The sequence below is a fragment of the Camelus dromedarius genome, chromosome 22 (assembly GCF_036321535.1).
Source record: "Camelus dromedarius isolate mCamDro1 chromosome 22, mCamDro1.pat, whole genome shotgun sequence".
NCBI classification, from domain to species: Eukaryota; Metazoa; Chordata; class Mammalia; order Artiodactyla; family Camelidae; genus Camelus; species Camelus dromedarius.
Genome location: NC_087457.1, coordinates 22,894,842 through 22,915,801, shown reverse-complemented (window position 1 = coordinate 22,915,801; position 20,960 = coordinate 22,894,842). Strand labels below are relative to the sequence as shown.

At 38.0% G+C, this 20,960-nt stretch overlaps 1 long non-coding RNA gene across 1 annotated transcript; it reads left to right on the top strand.

The window, feature by feature from the left end:
* Positions 1-2,618: 2,618 nt before the first annotated feature.
* Positions 2,619-19,067, top strand: LOC135318850 (uncharacterized). The gene is made up of 3 exons (XR_010377235.1): positions 2,619-2,993; positions 6,052-6,203; positions 18,916-19,067. It is a non-coding gene; the product is annotated as an uncharacterized LOC135318850 (long non-coding RNA).
* The last annotated feature ends 1,893 nt before the right edge of the window (positions 19,068-20,960 follow it).

Here is a 20,960-nt window from a genome sequence, read left to right as displayed (position 1 = left end):
TTAAAGATAATAAATAAATACATAAAAACCTAATCACCCCCCCCCCAAAAAAACCCATAGGATATAAAAATTTAAATATTTTACCTGGAAAACATTTTGTTCAAACTTCCTAAAGTAACAGAAAACACAGGAAGCCTCCTTCCGCCTTAGGAGGGGGTTTTGTGAAGTGGTCGGTGGAAAAAGATCCAGCAGTGGCGGGATATGGAGACTCTCCTGTGCTTATACGTTTGGCAGGAGTAGGCATACCCGACCCGAGGCCCTTCGCAGGGCAGCTGTGACCTGCGTTCCGTCTTCTTGGTGAGACACTGTGGCCCCTGTCTGTGGAATGGCCTGCAGGTCAGGCCTCTGCTCCCTGCCTGCCCAGGGTGCGTTCTGCAGAGTGACTGCCCCCGTCTACCTGCTCACAGGCAGCTCTGTGGGTCCACTTCCTGGGCTGGATGGTACTGTGAATTCAGAACGTGGCTTTGCTTATCCTGCACAGTTAATAGAGGCAAAGGGCACCACCACAGACAACTTTCTTCACAGATCGAATCCTAGGGAAATCCAGGCTTTTTCCCCTCCTGTCATTAGTCCTTCCTCCCCAAGACACCAGCCCAGTAAACTCCCTAGACATTGACCCGAGGCCTTCACGCCTTACTGCTGCTTGGCATTCTCTGCTGTGGGCTGCTCAGGGTCTTCAGAGAGAGACTGAGTGTGGGCCTGGGGATGGACTGGGTCACAGGGAACTGATTGTGGGGCACCTAGTCCCTCAGGTATGTCCTCTGTTTTATCTTCTCAGGTGTTGATTCACCAGGGCCTCTGAGGCGCTAACAAGGAAGGGCTAGAATGCCTGCCCTTCTCAGGCAATGGAAATGCCCTTCAGTAGTCAAGCAACAGCTTTATTTATTTTGGTGGTAACTTCTGATGGGAATTTCTGGACAGAAAGGAAGGGAGCTGCGACTGGATGCCCCCTGTAAATCATCACATCAGAGACACGGACACCTGCTTTTTCAGTGTTCCACATGTCCTCAGTGCACTTAGGGCCTCACTGCCAGGAGACCCTACTCCAACATTTTCTGTCAGTTATCACTTGGAAACGTTGCTATCAATGCTAATCTGGAAATTGTATATCAAGTTTGTAAAAATCCGGTAGAATTTAAGGTCTTGAGGGAGCTGTCCCTCTGTTCAGTAGAGCAGCTGTTAACAAAGAATGTGTATTAACCAAAGACCAATTAAGAAAGGATATGAAAGACATATAAAAACACAAACAACAGAAATAGACCATAATCTTCCAGGCCCCTATGTTTGGTTTAAGGTCAGAGTCATTGCAATCTCCTGAAAGGCATGCTGTTCTCTAAATAACTTTTCTTGGTCCAAACTGTTGGATGTCATATAACTGCCAAGGCAGCAGAATTCACTGGAAGTTTCCAGCATCAGATTTCCTTGGAACAGGTTTACTCATGCCTTCAGTCTTCTGGAGCTGATTACTTTGCCATAGTAGGTGCTGACTCTGCATAGTAATCTGTTCTTATCTTACACGGTGTTTCCAATGGTTGGACAGTTGGAGGCATGCATAAGGCAGACACTTGGCTAAGCTATTGAGTTTAATAATCCCTTTTCCTGATGTTCATTAGACTCAAGTTATACACCTGCATGTTTGGTATAAGCAGGCGTCTAGGAAAAGAAATGAGTTTATTAATGTCTGTGGGCCTCTTCTATCAAAATTTTCATGTGACTTTATAGTACAATGATCATTGTTAATTACAGGTGCCTTTTTAAAGCACTATAAAAAGATGAATGCAACATTTATTCGACAAACATGTTTTGAGTAACAGATAAGTTATGAGTTACTACAACAAAATGATGAAAAATTAACCTATGCAGAGTTCATAGTCAAATGCAAGAGCACAATAAAATAATTAGAAGCAATTAGACTCAAGACCTAATAAAATAACTAGAATATCTTTGCACTTTATCTTATAATTGCAGTCTACACAAAATGCCATGGAAACTCCAAAGAATGAGCTGCTGCTAGTTAGATCTGTATTGGGACAGTTAGTTTGACAGAATTAATACAATATTTTTCACAAAGATGATGTAGCTACCAAAAATAAGCTTAATAAGATCTTGGGGTCCATTTGTAGAAGTACAATATCTAGAATGCAGAATAGTAAATATAGGTAATAACTACTTTGGACTTATCTAGCTACATATGGAATACTGGGTTCAATTTGGGATCAAAATTAAAAGGATATTAAGAAACCGTAAGTTCATTCAGAAAAGACTGTTCACAGTGGACAACATGAGTAATATTTAGCTCAACTGGGATACCCAGAGAGAACTCCCAGAGAAACATGCTAACAGTCAGCAAATACCGGAAATGTTTTTGTAGAAAGATGTATTATATTTATTCCACAAGACCTCAAGAGCAAAATAAATAAATTAAATGTGTGATGGATGCAAACTGCATATATGTTAATTTTGACTAAATTAGGAAGACTCTCCCAAGAATTGGAGCTACCTAAAAGATAATATAAGCTGCCTTGAGTTGATAAGATTATCATCTCAGGGTTTAACTGAGGCTGGAATTTTTTTTAGAAAATACTGCAAATGCACACAAGCATCATCTGGGTAGTTAACTAAGTGATCTCTTTGGTCTCTCCCAAATCTTGGATTGTACGATTTGGAGTTGTGTTTTAATGTTACACATTATTTCCAAAACATAACAAAGTAGATGAGTGTTCTTATAATCTGTGCCTTTGGATTGTCTTATGACCAGTGCATGACAGTAGTGGGTGATAAATGAATCACTTAGCAAGTGACAGTCTGTATTAGTCTATACCAATAACAAAAGTCATTCTCTACCACCAGGGGAATCTTATGATTCTTCACTGTTGGAGAAAATCTACACCAAGAAACAAACAAATGAAGTCAGCAAGTTGATGCAGAGTGAAGGCAAGAGTTAAGACTAGGAGAAAAGCAGCATCACAAAGAAGCAAACCATGGAGCAAAAGGTACAAGAATGTCCCTTGACCAGAACAGGAATACAGCTCACACTTAAGGTGATATTTAACCAAGAGCTAGACACTATTCTTGTTTTGGGGGGTGGAGTTTTTTTTTTTCATTGAAGTATAGTTGATTTACAATGTTGTGTTAATTTCTGGTGTACAGCATAATGATTCATTTATATATATATATATATATATATATAAAATATATATATTCCTTTTCATATTTTTCATTATAGGCCATTCCTATAGAACTTGTTGTTTATCTATTTTATATATAATAGTTAGTATCTACAAATCCCAAACTCCCAATTTATCCCTCCCCACTCCTTTCCCCCCTGGTAACCATAAGTTTGTTTTCTATGTCTGTGAGTCTGTCTCTGTTTTGTAAATAAGTTCATTTGTGTCCTCTTCTCTTCCTTTTATTCTTTTTTTTTCTTTTTTTGGATTCCACATATAAATGAAATCATATGGTATTTTTCTTTCTCTTTCTGGCTTACCTCACTTAGAATGATGATTTCCAGGTCCATCCATGTTGCTGCAAATGGCATTATTTTATAATTTTTTTTTTATGGCTGAGTCCGCTATATGTATATACCACAACTTCTTTATCCAGTCATCTGTCAATGGACATTTAGGTTACCTTCATGTCTTAGCTATTGCAAATAGGGCCGCTATGAACATTGGGGTACATGTACCTTTTGAATTAGAGTTCCCTTTGGATAAATGCCCAGGAGTGGGATTGCTGGATCCTAGGGTAAGTCTATTTTCAGTTTTTTAAAGAATCTCCATACTGTTTTCCATAGTGCTGCACCAAACTACATTCCCACCGACGGTGTGGAAGGGTTCCTCTTTTTCCACACCCTCTCCAGTGTTTATCATTTATGGACTTTTTAATGATGGCCATTCTGACTGGTGTGAGGTGATACCTCATTGTAGTTTTGATTTGCATTTATCTGATAATTAGCAATATTGAGCGTGTTTTCATGTGCGTATTGGCCATTTGTGTATCTTCATTGGAGAAATGTTTGTTTCAGTCTTCTGCCTATTTTTGGATTGGGTTGGTTTTTGTTTGTTTGTTTTGTTTTTTGTTATTGTTATTGAGTTGCATGAACAGTTTATATATTCTGGAAATGAAGCCCTTGTCAGTCCCATCATTTGCAAATATTTCCTTCCATTCCATAGGTTGTCTCTTTGTTTTGTTTATGGTTTCCTTTGCTGTGCAAAAGCTTGTAAGTTTAATTAGGTTCCATTTGTTTTTTTCTTTTACTTTTATTCCTATTGCCTCAGTAAGCTAGGCCTAGGAGAACATTGCCACAATTTGTATCAGAGAATGTTTTGACTGTGTTCTCTTCTAGGAGGTTTATGGTGTCTTATGTTTCAGTCTTTAAGCCATTTTGAGCTTAGTTTTATGTGTGGTGTGAGGGAGTGTTCCAATTTCACTAATTTAGATGCAGCTGCCTGACTCTCCCAGCACCACTTCTGGAAGAGACTTGGACATTGTTCTTGGTGCTTCATCTTTGCTCATTAGCTCTCCCAACAACCCTATGAGCTAGGTTTTATAAAAATCATTCTCTTTTGATGAATGAATAAACATAGCCACAGAGAGGTTAAGTAATAATGCCTAAGATCACACAGCTAATAGGCAATGAGCTTGGACTCAAACCCAAGTACTCTGGCTGTTGAATTCACACACTTAATGCCTGTGTAACGCCTATGCCTCTAGGCGAAGAAGGAAAAAATGAGTATTAGAGGATAGAAGGAAGTGTGTAAAGAAAACGCCTAGGGGAAAATGACCTAACAATTTCAGTTCCCTAAATTCTACTTTTAAAAAAAGGTAGATAACTGTTATACATGAATATTTTATTTACAATCAGGAAAAATGGAAAAGTTTTCTTAGCACATTTCTAATTCTCCTCATTAGAAATCATTATAACAAATTGACTTCTGAATGTCTTTCAGCCACTTGGCATTTGGACCTGTGAATCTGACCTAACCTCCCGATGATAAAAGCCAGAAAGGATCCCCTTTTCTCCTCTCTACAGAGACAAAGGGGAGAAAGCATCTCTTAATCATGTGTCAAAGCCCAAACTCAGGCAGGATGAAGGAGGATTCAGGCATCCTCAGACTGACAGCAGTTAGAAAACGTTATGTCTTTCACATCATTAATGGAAGTGAGCAGTGGAGGAATATTTACAGTCTCAAAATACTGTTCCAAAATAGAAGCATGAATCGGCACCAGCTGTATACAAAGATCATGTGATGCTCAGTCTTTCTCTGGACCCTAGATATTTCTCTCCCCTTAAATTTGGTACCGTCAGAGTTGAGTAGGGGAAGAGCTTACAAATATTCTTTATTGTACCTTTATCTATGCTGCTATGCAGAGACTTCAGCCTCTCCCTTCTGCCTACCTGGCAGAGTGTATCCTTGAACCTGAGGGTAGGAGCTGCTTGAATCCTACCTTTACCAGTTACCTGCCATACAGTCCAGGGTAGCTTCACAGAATGAAGCACATGACACACCAACATACTGTCAGTATTCATAGAGACATCATAGAAAATTTTACTTTGGTAGATGGGACCTCTCACAGAGTTTCTGAGACTTTGTTTATTGCAATCCTGTGGGCTATGCCGTAATCAAACCCCACCCAGAACCAATACAACAATGGGCAAGTGAACGTACAGAGTGAAAATTCAATTGTTGCCTCTAATTCAAGTCCAAATGCCCAATCTGTGTTCCATTATGAAGGAAGGAGGAGAACGGACCCACAGGGAATCTTGGAAACATCTAAAGGCATCTGCGGGCCTGAAGCATGTGTCATTTATTTCTACAACTTGTATTTTAGAATGTGGAAAACCATAAAGTCTGACAGAAAACCCCTAATAAGAGTCAGAGCCAAGAATTTGCGGTTAGTAAGGGGCGCCGTGTGGGAGAAAAGGGAGGGAATGATTCCACTCCCTCCTCCTCCAGTTTCTGAGTCACAGATTTAAAGCAATCAGAGGCGAGCATTACTCAACAGAAGGCATATTCATTGCATATTAAGTTATTCATTATTCTCCCCCAGATGTCCCGCGGATGCATTGCACATAACACCATGGGTCAAGTGTAATACTACCGTGTCAGTTCCGTGTTGAGCGAAGGTATTCTGATGCATGCTAAAGCTTGGGAAAAATACACTGGAGAAGGAGCACTGTCTTACCTGTCTGACTGTATGATGTAAGTTGACTTATTTATTAATACGTTGACCGTCAAATCTTCAGAAACTATATCAAAGATAACCACTTTCTTTGCAGTCATTTGATTTGTCTGTCTGCTTATTGGACTACATAATGAACATGAATCAAATTTTTAAAATACAAAAAGGCATACAAAAAGGGATGGGTGTAGCTGCATGGTAGAGTGCATGAGGTCCTGGACTAAATCCCCAGTACCTGCATTACATCATCATCATCATCATCATCGTCATCATCATCATCATCATCAGGCAGCTCTATATGTAATGACCCTAGAGATATGGGATGTGATAAAAGCAAAAATGTGTAACTGTGTAAGGTTCACTACCATTGGTGTAAAAGTAGAGACTGTAAAAGGGCATACAAAAATTTTCTCCCCTTTACTCCTGTGCCCTAGAGGCAGAGCAAGATTAACAGTTTGTTTTGTATGCTTCCAGAGTTATCTTATATATATATACACCAGCAAATAGGTATATTCTTTTGTCATTTTTTTCTATACGAAGTGTGGGACTGCACTCAAATGTATATGACTCCAATATTAAGTTTTGTGGCCTTTTCTAAATTTTGCAAAAGAAGGTATGCTCTATAGAAACTTCTTAAAATAGGGATGTGTTTTGCATTCACATGCTTCCATTAAACAAACTCTAATGCTGTATACTAACAATGTCTTTTCTTTTTACTTGATTTTCAAATATCCTGTTTAAATGATCAAATAGAATTATCATCATCACCAGGTACTGTTTCCCTTACATCATGCCCCAAAAGCTCAGCCTTCTACAGATGTCAAGGTTTCATCACATATAACTGATTGGGTTTTCAGATTAAGATTTGAACCATGTGTTATTCATTCAATAATGCTGGAATTTATTCCAAATTATCCTGGAGGCCACTTGCTTTTAGCCTCCCATCAAGAGTTATATTGAAACTCCTTTTTGAATTTACTTTTATTCTGTTCTTCCACACTTGGCATAATGCCAGTTCACTTTTGACTAAAAAATACAACCATACTCTCCTTCTTTATTCTTTTAGGAATATTGCAATCCTGGCATTTGATCTCTGCAAGCAATTATCTGCTTTCTTCAGTTCTTCTTTTAATATTCTTTAAAGGAGTTGAAACATTTGAAGTAGCCCTTTGGTCTATGCCAAAATGTTTCCAGCTATCTCAAAATATGAACCAAATTATACCAAGGGGCTTATCTTTTTAAAATGAAGTTTACAGGAATGATTCTAAATTCCCTAGCTTAGAATTCAAGGCCTGCAATATTCTGCTTTTTCAGAGACATCTCCCTTAATTGAGCTTTCAGCTCAATAAAGATTATGTTATTTTTAGTTTCCTGTATCTTTGTGGTGTATTTCCCCTTCCACGACCTCATGAAGGCCATTTCCTATGCTAGCTTTTCAACCTATTTGCAACCCATATATCAAGTTTCTACCAAGCCACTGAGATGCCCCTGATCTCTTAATGATGCTATTTCTTATTCGTAAATGGGCATATTTTATCTTATTTTTACAACTGCCCTCTGAGATAAAAGGTGTGAGCATTATTATCCTGTGTTACAAATGAGGAAATTGAGGCTTAGAGGGCTTAATCGTTCTTTTGAACTCTTCTGCACTGACAAGATTCTCCACTCACTTTACACTCACTCTATACTACCTCATAATACTATCTCTTTACATGCGTGTGATTTATAGTGACAGCTCAGTCTCCTTAAAAGCAGTTTATCTGATTGTTTCTTGTATTCTCCCTCTGTGACTTGAACAGGAAAGGAGCTCAGTAAATATTAGTTGTTTGACTTGTTATAATTAAAGTTGTTATAATTAAAGAATGATAACACTTTGAGCAAGACAGGAGCCTTATAGATCCCTTAATGAATACTTGTGTTTCTCAGAAGTTTTGAGGTTTGTATGGTCTAGTGGGTAATGGGTGCAGTGCCTTCATTTTCATTAGAAGAGTTGAGATAAAATTACTTTAGTTTTAAATAAGTGCCGATATATAATGGTATGGAATACAAAATTTAAACTAGTTTTAAGATGAAACTTGAAACAAGTTTCTACGATGACATGTGAAACTGTTACTGAACTGAACTTGGGTCTGCTCACCTGCCACACAGCAAAGCTAATCTACTGACACTGGGTTGTGGTGAAGGGAAGTACAGCACTTACTTGCAGGGCACCAAGCAAGGAGAATAGGCAGCTCATGGTCAAAAGACCCAAACTCCATTGGCTGATACAAACTACTATGTACAGAATAGATAAACAACAAGGTCCTACTGTATAGCACAGAGAACTATACTCAATGGCTTATAGTAACCTATGATGAAAAAGAATATGTATAACTGAATCACTATACTGTACACCACAAACTAATACAACATAAAAAACAAAAAATAAACAAACGAAAAAGCCTTAGGGGGAAAAAAAAGGACCCAAACTCCCCAGTGGCTTTCAGGGGAGGGTTTCTAAAAGGCAATGTTAGGGGTAAGGGTTGCAGCTCATGGACTTTCTTCTGATTGGTTGGTGGTGAGGTAACAGGGTGATGTTTTGGGAACCTTAATCATCAACCTTCTTGTTCTAACCAGTCTGGGGTCAGTATGTAGTCACCATCCTCTACCTGGGAGGGGATCTTAGTCTCTGCAGAACAACTCAAAGATATGCATCAGATTGTTCTGTCTATTCCTTGAGGAGGAACTAGGACTCTGTTTTATCGCTGCTGATTATTGTTGAAGTTATCATTACTTTTCTTGCTTAGCTGCTTTTCTTTTGTTTCTGCATTCCCTCACTTCCCTAATTAGTAACTGCTTCAGTCTGCTCTTTGGAACTCAGAGAAGGCCTAGGAGTCTAGAGCCTTTTTCTACAAACAAGAAAAGGGGGACGTGGAAGGGATTTTGTACCCAGGAGGGCCCCTCAGGGTCCTGCCTGGTTTTGAAATTTCAAAGAAACTCCAGAGAAAGTCGACCCTAGACTTCTAGGGGCTAACTTATTTTCTCTTCTGAAGTTGGTACTATTTCTATTGAAAAAGTTGGGAAGCATAAAGTTGCAACACTGGCTGAGGCCTGGAGAGGCTAAGCAAATTGCCCCAAATCACTTATTAACTCAACCAATATTGATTCAGCATCTGCTACTAATTGTGCAAATACCAGGGCTAAAACAATGAGCAGAGCAGACAAGGATGCTGACCTTATAAAGTCTGCATGCAAGTGGGAGTGAGGGGAGGAGAGAGTCATTGAATTCGTATTCATTGTGTGTAACCCATATAAACCAGCCACTCTAAATAAGTCTAAATAACAAAACAGCAAATTAAAGTAATAAAGAAATGGGAGAAAATGTTTTATATGAATTTCAAATAATGATAACCTGTTAACTCTTTTAGGACAGGAACTACATTTTGTACATTGTTTTTTACTTTGTACAGTGGATCTTTTAGAGTATCTGCACATGGTAAAGCGCATGGAGAACATAATGTCTATTTAATAAATATCTTTGGATTCGCTGTAATAAAAAGGAAATGGCACACATTAAACTCATACAATGTTATGTATCAATTATATCTCAACAAAGCTAGGGAAAAAAGAAAATGACTATTACATGTATCCATGTATTTTTTTTCCATAATAATTGGCCCCTCTTAAATGTTTACCACATCGAATATGTAATGAACATAAAATAAGACTATTTTATTTAAATCTACTTTGTGGAAGATAAGACCTTACACACTCAAGCCAAAGAAGAGTCTGATCAGAACGTAGATAAATCTGCAATAACTGTCCTGTAAAAAGGCACTGAGGCCTCTTGGAAAGCTTCTATAAATCACAGGCTCAGGTTTAAAACAGCTGTAAGTAAATCTTGGTAAAGGGTCTTCTCAGTTAAATGAAACTATTTGGTTCTTCCCCAAAGAAGGCAAAAATACACCTGAAGCCCTTAGCTTCAGGCCTCCCGGAAGGCTAAATTCTTCACTAGTTGCACAGCTTCCTTTTAAAACAATTAAAATCATGTCTGGTAAAAGCATGCAAATGGTGCTGTCTTCTACTATAACACTGTAAATAGATAGAGTTTAGTCACAGTTCAGTATCATTTAAGATCTTCATTAATAATGAGAGAATAGAGTAGATGAAAAAATAAAGCTCTAAGTTCTCAGATTCCATTTTCGAGGTTAAGAACAAAATATATTTACCAATCACAGAGTCAACCTAAATACCTTTCAAAGCGATTGAACCTATTTGAAAGCTTTTTCCAAGGACAACTCAGGCAGGAATCAATACAAAGCAGTAAAGTGACTGCTTTGTTTGCCTTCCAAAAAAGCTCTGTAGCAAATGAATATTTAATGATAGACAAACCAATATGCTGAATGGAAGGAATAATGGTTTGGGAAAGCAGATAGAAGGGTTCTGTTACACTGGAGGATCGAGTGAATTACAATTAGTCTAATGATGGAACTTTTAAGTCTCTGCTTTATGGCTGTTGTCCTGAAATGCTACTCATGGGTCTGTTATGAATCCTCTCTCTTCATGGTCTGCAGAGCTTCACCACATGCACGCAGATAATGCATACTTATAGTTACCCAAATTGGGTCCAGGAGTCTAAGATTGAATTTACCTTATTTCTTTCCCTTGGCTTAGCATTTTTACCTGGGGTACAAAACAGAAGACATAAAAACAGTCTACAGTATTTAAAAAAAAATCACTTCAGAGACTTCCCAGTTACCGTTTCACCTTGGTCTCTGAAAGATACAGAAAAATACAGTCAAGCAGCAACAAAGAAGTCTGATGGGTGGCTTACCTGGAAACAGTCAACCTACAAGAAAGTTTGAAATCAATCTAATGGGGGAAATTTTGCCCTTTAAAAGCAATGGATTTTTTAGTCCATTCCTCAGAGATGAAATGGCCAGTCCTTTTATTCCATTAGGATTTTTTTTTTTTTTTTTGCTGGAGGTCCTAACCTCTTCCTCAGAGGGAGCCACTTGATTTCTCAAAGCCTTAGAATTATCGGGGTCCAGTGGGTGTGTCTGTACAAGTCTTTGAGTCAGGGAATGAAGGGTTGGGGTGTGTGTGTGTGTGTGTGTGTGTGTGTGTGTGTGTGTAGGGGAGGTGGCTATGGAAAAGGCTCTCATTTGAATCCTAGAATATGTTTACTATATCATTATTATTTTTAGTCCTCTAAATTAATTTTTGGGGGTTTGGTTCTATTTTCTCCTTTCCAATTCTATATTCAATAATTTATTGTTTTGACTTACTGGAATACTCTTAGAGATTTTCAGTTCTTACGAATGGGGTTATTGACAAGGGATGTAAGGCCCAAGACTGGGGGGCAAGTTAAAGCAATTAGCTAATAGAAGTCATCTAAGCTCTTCTGAAGACACTATCACTTTGGAACAGTTAAGCTAAGCTGTGAAACCTAGAGTAATCTACTTGAATACTTTGTATCTCAATTCCTCCGTCTATAGAATGTAACTTAAAAATAGTACCAAGCACAAAGGGTTGTTGCAAAGATCAAATGAGATAAATACACATAAAACACTTAGAACAATGCCTAGCACATAGCAAGTATTCTATAAATGTTACATCATAACTATAATTGCATTTTCTTAAAAAAATCTAATGAACAGTGTTATGCCATTTATATCCATCAAAATTCTTTTCTGATCTAGATCAATTATATTCATACATTACTATATAATTTTGTAATATGATCTTGGGTTCAGTTGTTTTATTTATTTCACATAAACATGTCCACTATTACATCTTCCACTTGTCATTTTAATTTGTATATCATAATACACCATGATTTACTCACTTATCATTTAAATATTTTGGGGCATTTGAACTGTTGCTAACTTTCCCTATTGTAGTTAATGCTGCACTGAAAATTTCAATATAACTTAGTTTACCCCTCTCAAAGAGAGGGAATGGGTAATGGGTCAAAGAGCATGTTATAGATTGCCCTCCAGGAAGATCTAAGTATTTTACCATATATTTCTACCATTAATGTATAAAGTTTACCTTCTGCCTCTCCCCAGAGACTTGGCAAGATAAAGTTTTAGAATTTTTAAATTTCTTCCAGTTTAATATGTCTGTAAGAGAAACATCAAGTTGGCTGGATTTGTCTTTTTTTTAAAATTTCACTTTTAATACAACTGTGATTTTTTTTAAAAAAATATGATTTAGTCTATATTTTCTTGACTATATACTTTTTGACCATTTATCAAGTGGAAAGCAACTGTTAACTTACAGAATCATTTATTTCCTCATATATTTTTGAGAGAAATCTATAATCAGATTATGTAACAGATCTATTCTATGTATTAGAAGTTTTCTTTTATAATTTTAATTTCACATTTTGTTGCATATTCAACCAACTGTCTTATTCCTGATAACAACCTTCATTTCTCTAGTGAGTAGAAGTGCATGTTCTCTCCACATCTGGGATAAATAAGCTACTCTTCAGTTTTTAAAATACTGTTTTACTCTTTGATACAGCTGGAATTTATTGTAGTGTTTGGGTCTCATGTGTTTATCTAAGTTGATTCCTTCCAACTTGTTCTCCAACTATTTGAGAGACAAAGTATTAAGTGGTTATTTCTTGCCCTGTATTTATTTTGTCTCTGTTATAGGTCAGGTTCATATTTCAGACTACCATATGATTTTGATCATTGTTGCAGTGCATTTAGTTTTCCAAATTTGCTGGGCTGAATCCACCCTTATTACCTATGAAAATGTTCTGATACTGTGATCCATTTATTTTTCACTACCACTTCTCACAGGAATTTTAGTTGTACTGTAACAAATCTATGTATTAAAATAAAAAATATTGATGTCTTTATTTAGTCTCTCTGAAAAAACACTTGGCCTAGTTCTTTAGTTTTGTTTTTAATTTTTTTCCCATTAGGATTTAATCATTAAAGACCATGTTTCAATTAAATTTACTTCTAGGTATTTAATGCATTTGTTGATATAATGAATGCTGTTTTCTAGTTGTATATGATAACTAATTTTTATTTGATTCTATTGAAATTTTAAGCGTGCATCCTATAATATGCAAATGTAGACTTGTTTACATTCTCTACTTAGTGATATGGTAACAGAATTACCTCATTATGTTTCTGTTTTTTTTTTTTAAAGTAAATTGACTAAAGTGTGACCTGACTCTAGTGTTTCTTCCTTAAGAGATCTTGAACAACAGATTATAAAATTATTCCTGATCCTTTTCATTTAAAACTTACCTTTAGTTTTACAGTTGTGTATTACCTTTGAGCTACACGTCTGGGGTTGGAACACAAAAGTAAGTCTAACAAAGAATTATGAAGAGTTACAAAGGTACAGTTGTTTGGTGCTTGGAGGTCAGATTGACCTAATACTGCTTTTTATTAGCTGTGTGCCACTGGGCATATTTATAACCAGACTGGGTTTCAATTTTTCATTTATAAAATGGGTAAAATAATACCTACTTAACACGGTTGTTATGAGTAATTAAATAACATGTAAAATATCAAATGCCTACAACAGTGCATAGTATATAATCAGGGTTTGGTATTATTATTTTTATAATCATCATAATTAATTTTAATGACTCAGAATTTTAACCAAGAAATTCTGGAATCCATGCTACCTATCAAGCTAACATTTTTTTGCTGTTTAATCAGTAACCTCTCAAGGGTCTTTTTCTATATTTTCTGAATTGCCTGCTTTGATGGTAACATCTCTATTATTAAATCCACTACTTTTACATCTTAGTAAATAAAATTTTCCTATGCTTTTTATTTTTAGCTATGTCATCCTTTGCATTTAAAAGAGTTTTATAACCTAACCTTATAATAAACTGATAAACATAAGTAAATATTTCCCTGAGTTCTGTGAACCTCTCTAGTGAATTAATCAAACCCAACGAGGGAGTCGTGGGAACCTCCAATTTATAGGCGGTTGGTCAGAAACACAGGTAACATCCTGGACCTGAGTTTGGCATCCAAAATGGGGGAGGCATTGTGAGACTGAGCGCTCAGCCTCTGGGGTCTGACACCAAGAACTGAGTTAAATTTGTAAGACATCCAGTCATTGTTCACTGAGAATTAAATTGCTTCTGTTGGAAAAAGCACATTGTAGATGGTTAAAAAAAATTCATCCATATCCTTCTGGATGAAATGAACCAGTTAAATCAATATTTAAAGGGTTGCTTCCAGGTTACATGCATTTCAATGGAAACCTTATACTTTACCTAGAAGGCCAAATCGTTAAAATAGGCAACTCTAGGTATGTACATAAAAGTGGCACTTATTTTTGCCTTTTAACTTTTCAGCAATAGAAAATTCTTTTACACTAAAGACCACTAAGAGGAATGGGGTTGTTTCTTGGCACCAGAGGGGATGTGGTGGGGTACGGGGAAAAGAAATGAGAACTTCTATCTAGCTCTCTGTCTATTTTAAAATCTTATCCTTTTCTAATTTTGTGTATAGTTTATTGTAATATATCAGCACTCTGATGAGATACATATATATATAATTTATAATAAATGTTAGGCATGCATACTCAATTTTTTTAATAGATAGGGGATTACAAGTGGAATGGTTGAGAGATCACTGATCAGCTCATCGAACAGTTCAGGTGTGAACTGAAAGGCTGACATGAGGAGGGATGGCAGGCCTTGGTGGACCGAGGGAATGATGTTTTGGGAAAGTAAGTCTTTCCCTGGCCTCAAGTTCACAGGCCAGTGGGAAGGGAATTGAGTAATATCAGCAGTTGCAAACATGAGCTCACACACCAATCATAAGAACGTGAGTAATAGTATCCTCTATTTTGCCCTCACAACAACCCCATGAGAGCTAACAAACTAATTTTATAAAAGAGAAACTGAGATCTAAACAGATCAAATCAATGAAAACATATCTAGGTGTCAAAGCTAAATCTTCTAACTCCAATTTGTGCCCCTGATTTTGGAGTGATAATGGATACTTTTTGCTGTTTGTAATCCTATCTAAGATTTGCAGACAGTGAAAAAATTTTTTTCCTGGATTAAAAAACAAATTATATACTCTCTCTCTATATATATATATAGTATATAGTATTTTTGGAATCATACTGTAAATTAGAGGATATTAACCATAATTTCATAGGTACTCAAAAAGAGATCAGAAGTGTACTCATCCAAGCTGGATAACTTTTAGTGGTGTTCAGTTACTCTCCTGGATTAGCTAACCTGACTTCTCAGTGTTCTAGAAACCCAAAGTGAAGATTATCTTACTTTCTGATCACTAACCAGGCACTGACTTAACAATGTCTGCACACGACAATGGGATTTAAGCACACGTAGTGTTAGTTGTACTCTGTGTATGGAGGAAATAATGATGATATTTTCAGTGGCTCTTTTCCTAAATTGCCAACCTATGTTTAGAAGAGTGATTATATTTTGAGGAACGCTTATCTAACAGCATGAGGGCTAATTGCTCTTATTCATTTAGTATACAGCTCTTCCTACATCATTATGATTTGCAAACATTTGTTAGAACTTAGAGCACTAGGCCCATTTGACTATATGTCATTTGCAAGGAGGGAGGATCTCAGAGTCAAGTGTGAATCAGTAACTCTGAATCAAGACCAAAAGTTGTAAAAGGACTGAACCAAAAATCAGTCTGTAGACTAGGCCTGGATGCGGGGTTCCAGTCACAGTGCAGCATCACTGAACCCATTAAACTCCAGAGGTTTGTAGTCTTTGAACTCTTAAGGTGATCACTGATCAATTAGCAAGGCCCAAGAGGGATGGGGGGAAGTTGGAAGGCTGCCTCCAGCTCTCTAAAGAGAGACATTTGGCAAAGAAAACAAGGCCAGAGGCATAAATTAAAAGCAAATTCAAAAATTCTAAGCAGACTGTGATAATCTCAAAGATATGAGACGCCAAAGCCACAGACTTGTTATTATACTTGTCATGAAGCAATAAATACTTTGAAATTGAATATACATCCCCCTTTTAAGGGAAGACTCCATCAGGTCAGAGCAAAGGCTAAGCAAGTCCAAGTGTGACACACTTATGATTCACTGTCAAGAGTGGATTATGCAGAACAGTAGTTTCTTTAGTCATGACATTTGAAGCAGTCAACGTAAACATTTTCAAAGTGGTTTCATAACAAACTGCTGGTGCTATATATTTTTTAATTTCTTCCTAATATGAAGTGGTCAAAGCAGAACTACAGAACAACTTGTTTGTGTGTGAGCTAAAATAATTTTGGCATCATGGTGTAAGAATGATTCCTTCTACAGAGTCTATAAATGGAATAGAGGGACTGCAGAAGATGCCTTCTACAGTGCGGGGAATGGAAGAACTCAGATGTTCTCAGGTCACTTTGATAAGAGGAAGCAATATTTCCTTATTATAAATGCTACTGCTCTGAATTAGAAGAAACTTTCTTTCTTGAGATACTTTGTTTACAAATCTGCAGACTTCTGCCTAAGAATAACCCTACTCTGATAGTCACCATTCTGAAACATTGAGAGGACAGTCCACTTGAGTCTCCAAGTCCACTAAGAAGAACGGATGATTAGAGACCCAGGAATTATTTGTGAATAAATCAAGACCATTCACTGCTCTGATGCTGTTTTATTGCTATGTCATCAGTACTACAGTGGGTCAGTTTATGCATTTGATTGATCATGCCTGTCTCACCATCTTGGGATACAACTAACAAAAGTCATATGGTTATTTGTAATACACATTTTCTCTTAACAAAAATAGGAAAAAGGTCATCAACAGTATCACAGAATGCTAGCATTCTGGGTCTCTGACACTTCTAACAACTCTTCAGCACATAGCAAATAGCTGGCTGACTAGAAAATTTCTGAAATGTTGTATAAAGCAACTGCTTCTATCTCTGAGGTCAGGGATTTGTAGAGATGTTAGAATTTTACCATGAGCATATTTAACTTTCTGAAGGATATATGAAGGAACTGTTAGCCATTCACATCTATTTATAGTCAACTCAGCTCGCACTAGGCTGTTACATGGTTTGATTGATGTTGGCCTGGTCTCTGACTGAGTGAATACCTTCATCAACCTGAGTTTTATTATAATACTTCGGGTTTTTATTCAAAGCCACTATGAAAAACAACCATGTAAAGTTTACCTGACAGTATTATCAGCAATATATTGTTTTCCATTCAGTAGTCTTGGCTGGAAAAATGAGTGAAAAAATTATTTCTTTGAATTTGGCGCTAGGAAAAGTTTTTGCTTCCTTTAAGGAACTATCGGCCCCTTTTGGAAAATGGCAGTTATGTAACAGGTTGGGGCGTTTGGCTACCAAGAGGCTGACTGGTTTAATTTGTTACTCAGTGGTATGTGTACTCTTACCTGTATGCTTTTTGCTTGGATTCTATTTTATACTTGGATTCTATTTTTAAATATTTAAAAAATTTACTGTGCATGTCTTTCTGAGTTGCTCATATCCTTTGTTTAGTGAAGTGGTGGTATAAGTATATGTCAATACCAAATTAAAAAAGAGAGAGAGATCAAGTTTGGGAATAAAATAAACAACTCCATGGGATTCCCATGGAATTACTTCCTCCCTTCACAAATCAATGGTACTAGAGTTTCTCTCTTGGGAATTAAGCCTGGAATCCTTTTTTTTTTCTTCTTCTGATTAAATGTACTTTGGGAAAATTAGCTGGAAGCTCTGCCCCAGGGAGATGTCAATGTTAATAAAATTCTAAGAAATTTGCTAACTCACCATTTTCACCATAATCACAGCATAGTTAGAGTTTTATGTACTAAAGTCTTCCTTTTTTGATAAACTAGAGAATAGAGAACTTGAAAGCATCTGTTGAGCATTTTGCTTTTTTCCCCTCTTAATGCATGAGAAGTCTGACCATTTATTTCATCCATAAGTGAAATTATTAGGGAGGGAATCTGAGCCATTCCTGACGGCAAAACTTCAGGTGGTGAAAAATTTTAAGTTCTGGAATGTGTACTATTATTTACATGGTTCGAAATTCAAAAAATACAAAATTATATCTAGGGCAAAGTTTATCTTCAAACCCTGCCCTCCAACTGTCCAGCTCCCTTCCCAAGAAGCAACCAATCTTACCAATTTCTGGTATATCTTTACAGAGGCATTTTATGCTTCTACAAACAAAACATACGTATATATGTATACATACAACTCTATATAATTTCTCCTTTTAATAGAAAATATAACGCACTTACATAATTGTTTCACATTTTTTAAAGCTGTGCCCATAATGTATCTTGGCGATCATTTCACAAAAGTACAAAGAGCTTTCTCATTCTTTTTTTTAAGCCTTCATAGGATGACATTTTATGGCCATATCATAATTTACCAGTATTTTATTAATCAGTATACCTTTTTCCAATCTTTTGTTACAAACAGTGCTGACATGGACAAGCTTATACACACTTGCCATTTCTCATGTGTGTTGCAAGGTAAATTCTTACAGGAAGACTTACTGGCTCAATGGATATGTGCCTTTATAATTTTTTTTTTAGGTATTGTGAATTACCCTGGACAGATGTCATTCTAATTTACATTCATTTCTGCATTGTGACTGCCTGTTTCTCCACCCTTTTGCCAACACATGGTGGTTACCAAACTTTTTAAACTTTGTCAATCTGATAAGTGAAAAAATGATTTCTCAATGTAGTTTTAATTTGCATCTTTCTAATGGAAAAAAAAAATCTGGAAACTTTTTTTTTTTTTTTTTTAGTTCTTTTGTTCCTGGAGTCTGCAGCAGGTCAACATGAGAGTTCAGAGATCGAGAACATGGCAACCTGCCCAGAACCAAGATGGAAGGAAAACTCAGCAGGCCCCATTTCAAGCATATTTGCCTTGACGGAGTCCCAGATAATGTCCCTACAAGGTAACTTCTGTATTTATGCGAATGAAATTAGAAGCTAAGTTTCAGATTCCCTAATGGTGGCAAAAGTTGCCTCTAAATACTAAGGAGAGGTTTGGGTTATTTTTCCCCCTTTCAATCTATACCATGGAAAAATGAAGTAAAACAGGTTCTATATTTATAGATATAACTAAGCCACCCAATAGAACTGTGGTAGAGGGGTTGGACCAAGTCACCTGGGTCACCTGAGGGTTATAAAGATTAAATGATATGTTTAACACTAGGAGCATTCTGCTCTGGGAAGAGGCATGGTGCTAATTAGCGTATTTGCCTCATGACTTGCAGAAACAATGTCAGTGCTTTGTTTTGTTTTGTGTTTTGGTGCTTTCACATAAGGGAGAACCATTCAATGTTTAATGCTGCATCTCTTTAAAAATAATCACAAACAATTGTCCTCATATAACGAAATAAAAAGAAAAGATTAGGAGTTAGGTCTGCTGGGTTGGGTTTGCACTTGCCCCTCTCAAGTTTTGACCTTACGCAAGTCACGCGTGACCTTTCTGAGATTCTATTTCCTCACTTGAAAAATGGAGGTAATAATCTGACCTGTATACCTCTGGGTCTAGATGAGGAAGTAATGGAACATTGTGCACGTGAAAAGCCTTTACAACTGTAAGTGGCAATATACCTGTTAGTTGATCTGATATTGATAGTATATAAAACTTTGTCAATTACAACATCCTCGGCTTAATTCTCAGAAAAAAGCTTACTTCTCTTCAAAAGCTTTTAGCAAATCCAAACCAGGTAATTAAACATTAAAAAAAAATTGGACTCAGGTTGCCTGACATTTAATGGTTCAATAATGTTATATCTCTCAAAGGTGGACTAGCAGCTTTGCAAAACGTTTGTAGTAAAAGTATGTCTATAGAAGAAAGTATTTTATAGGCCTAATAGACAGCTACGATTGAAATTTGTTCAGTTTAGCAGAGGAAGGACTTAATTTGTGTTTAGAGAAAAGTGGGTCGGGCCTCGTTTCTCTCCCTGGTGGTCGTCTCCTTTCCACTTTGTATTCGCAGATCTAACAGCTGGAGCTCATTTCTTTAACCTTTAATAGGTGTTTGCTAGTAAACCTCTTAGAAGCAGGACGGTAACACAGCGCGGGAGTCGGACACTGTAAAGAAACAATCACTGGTTCCTTACAAACCTCCGCCCAGAGAATTCTGGCACCTTCCCACTCCCTGCCCCCACCCTGGCCCGCCCTCACGGCCCTGCCCGACGGCTAGGCTTACGAGAAGCCAGAAAGCGCTCGCGGAGAACACAGGTGGCTAGAGGGGAGTAGGAGGCAGATCCACTCGGCAGCCGGCCAGGTTTGGGGCCCCAGCTCTAGGCACTGCCGAGCTCCGGTTTCCCGCAGAGACCTCTGTGGTCTGGGACGTGCGGGTCAGCCAGGTGCGCAGGCTGCAGCCCGGAGCGCCCAGTCGCACGTGGCAACAGGTGCATAGCAGCCCGGAGCAAACGCCAGGGGCGTGGGGCGGGTCGGCACTTAGCCCGCGAGCGCGCGCAGCTTCGGGATCGGGATCCGCGCGCGCGAGGAGAGGGAGTCGCACGAACGGAGGGCGGCGGGAGCCTCGGGGGCTGGCGTCCCGAGGTACAGCGTCGCGCGTCTTTCAAGTTTCTCCGGGCGCAGCCCCCCGGCCGCCCCCTGGCCTTTGTCTCCCGCTGCGAGGCGCAGGCTGGGGCCGCCAGTCAGGGGCGGCGGCGGGCGAGGGGGGCAAAGGCGGCCCAGCTTTGCTATTTACAAGTTTCCTGAACTCCCCGCCCTGGCTCCACCCCCGGCGGCTCGAGAGGCGGGGAGCTGGGGTGCCCGGGACTCCGGGTTCCCGCCTGGCGGCCGGCTTGCGGGTGGGGTTGGGGTG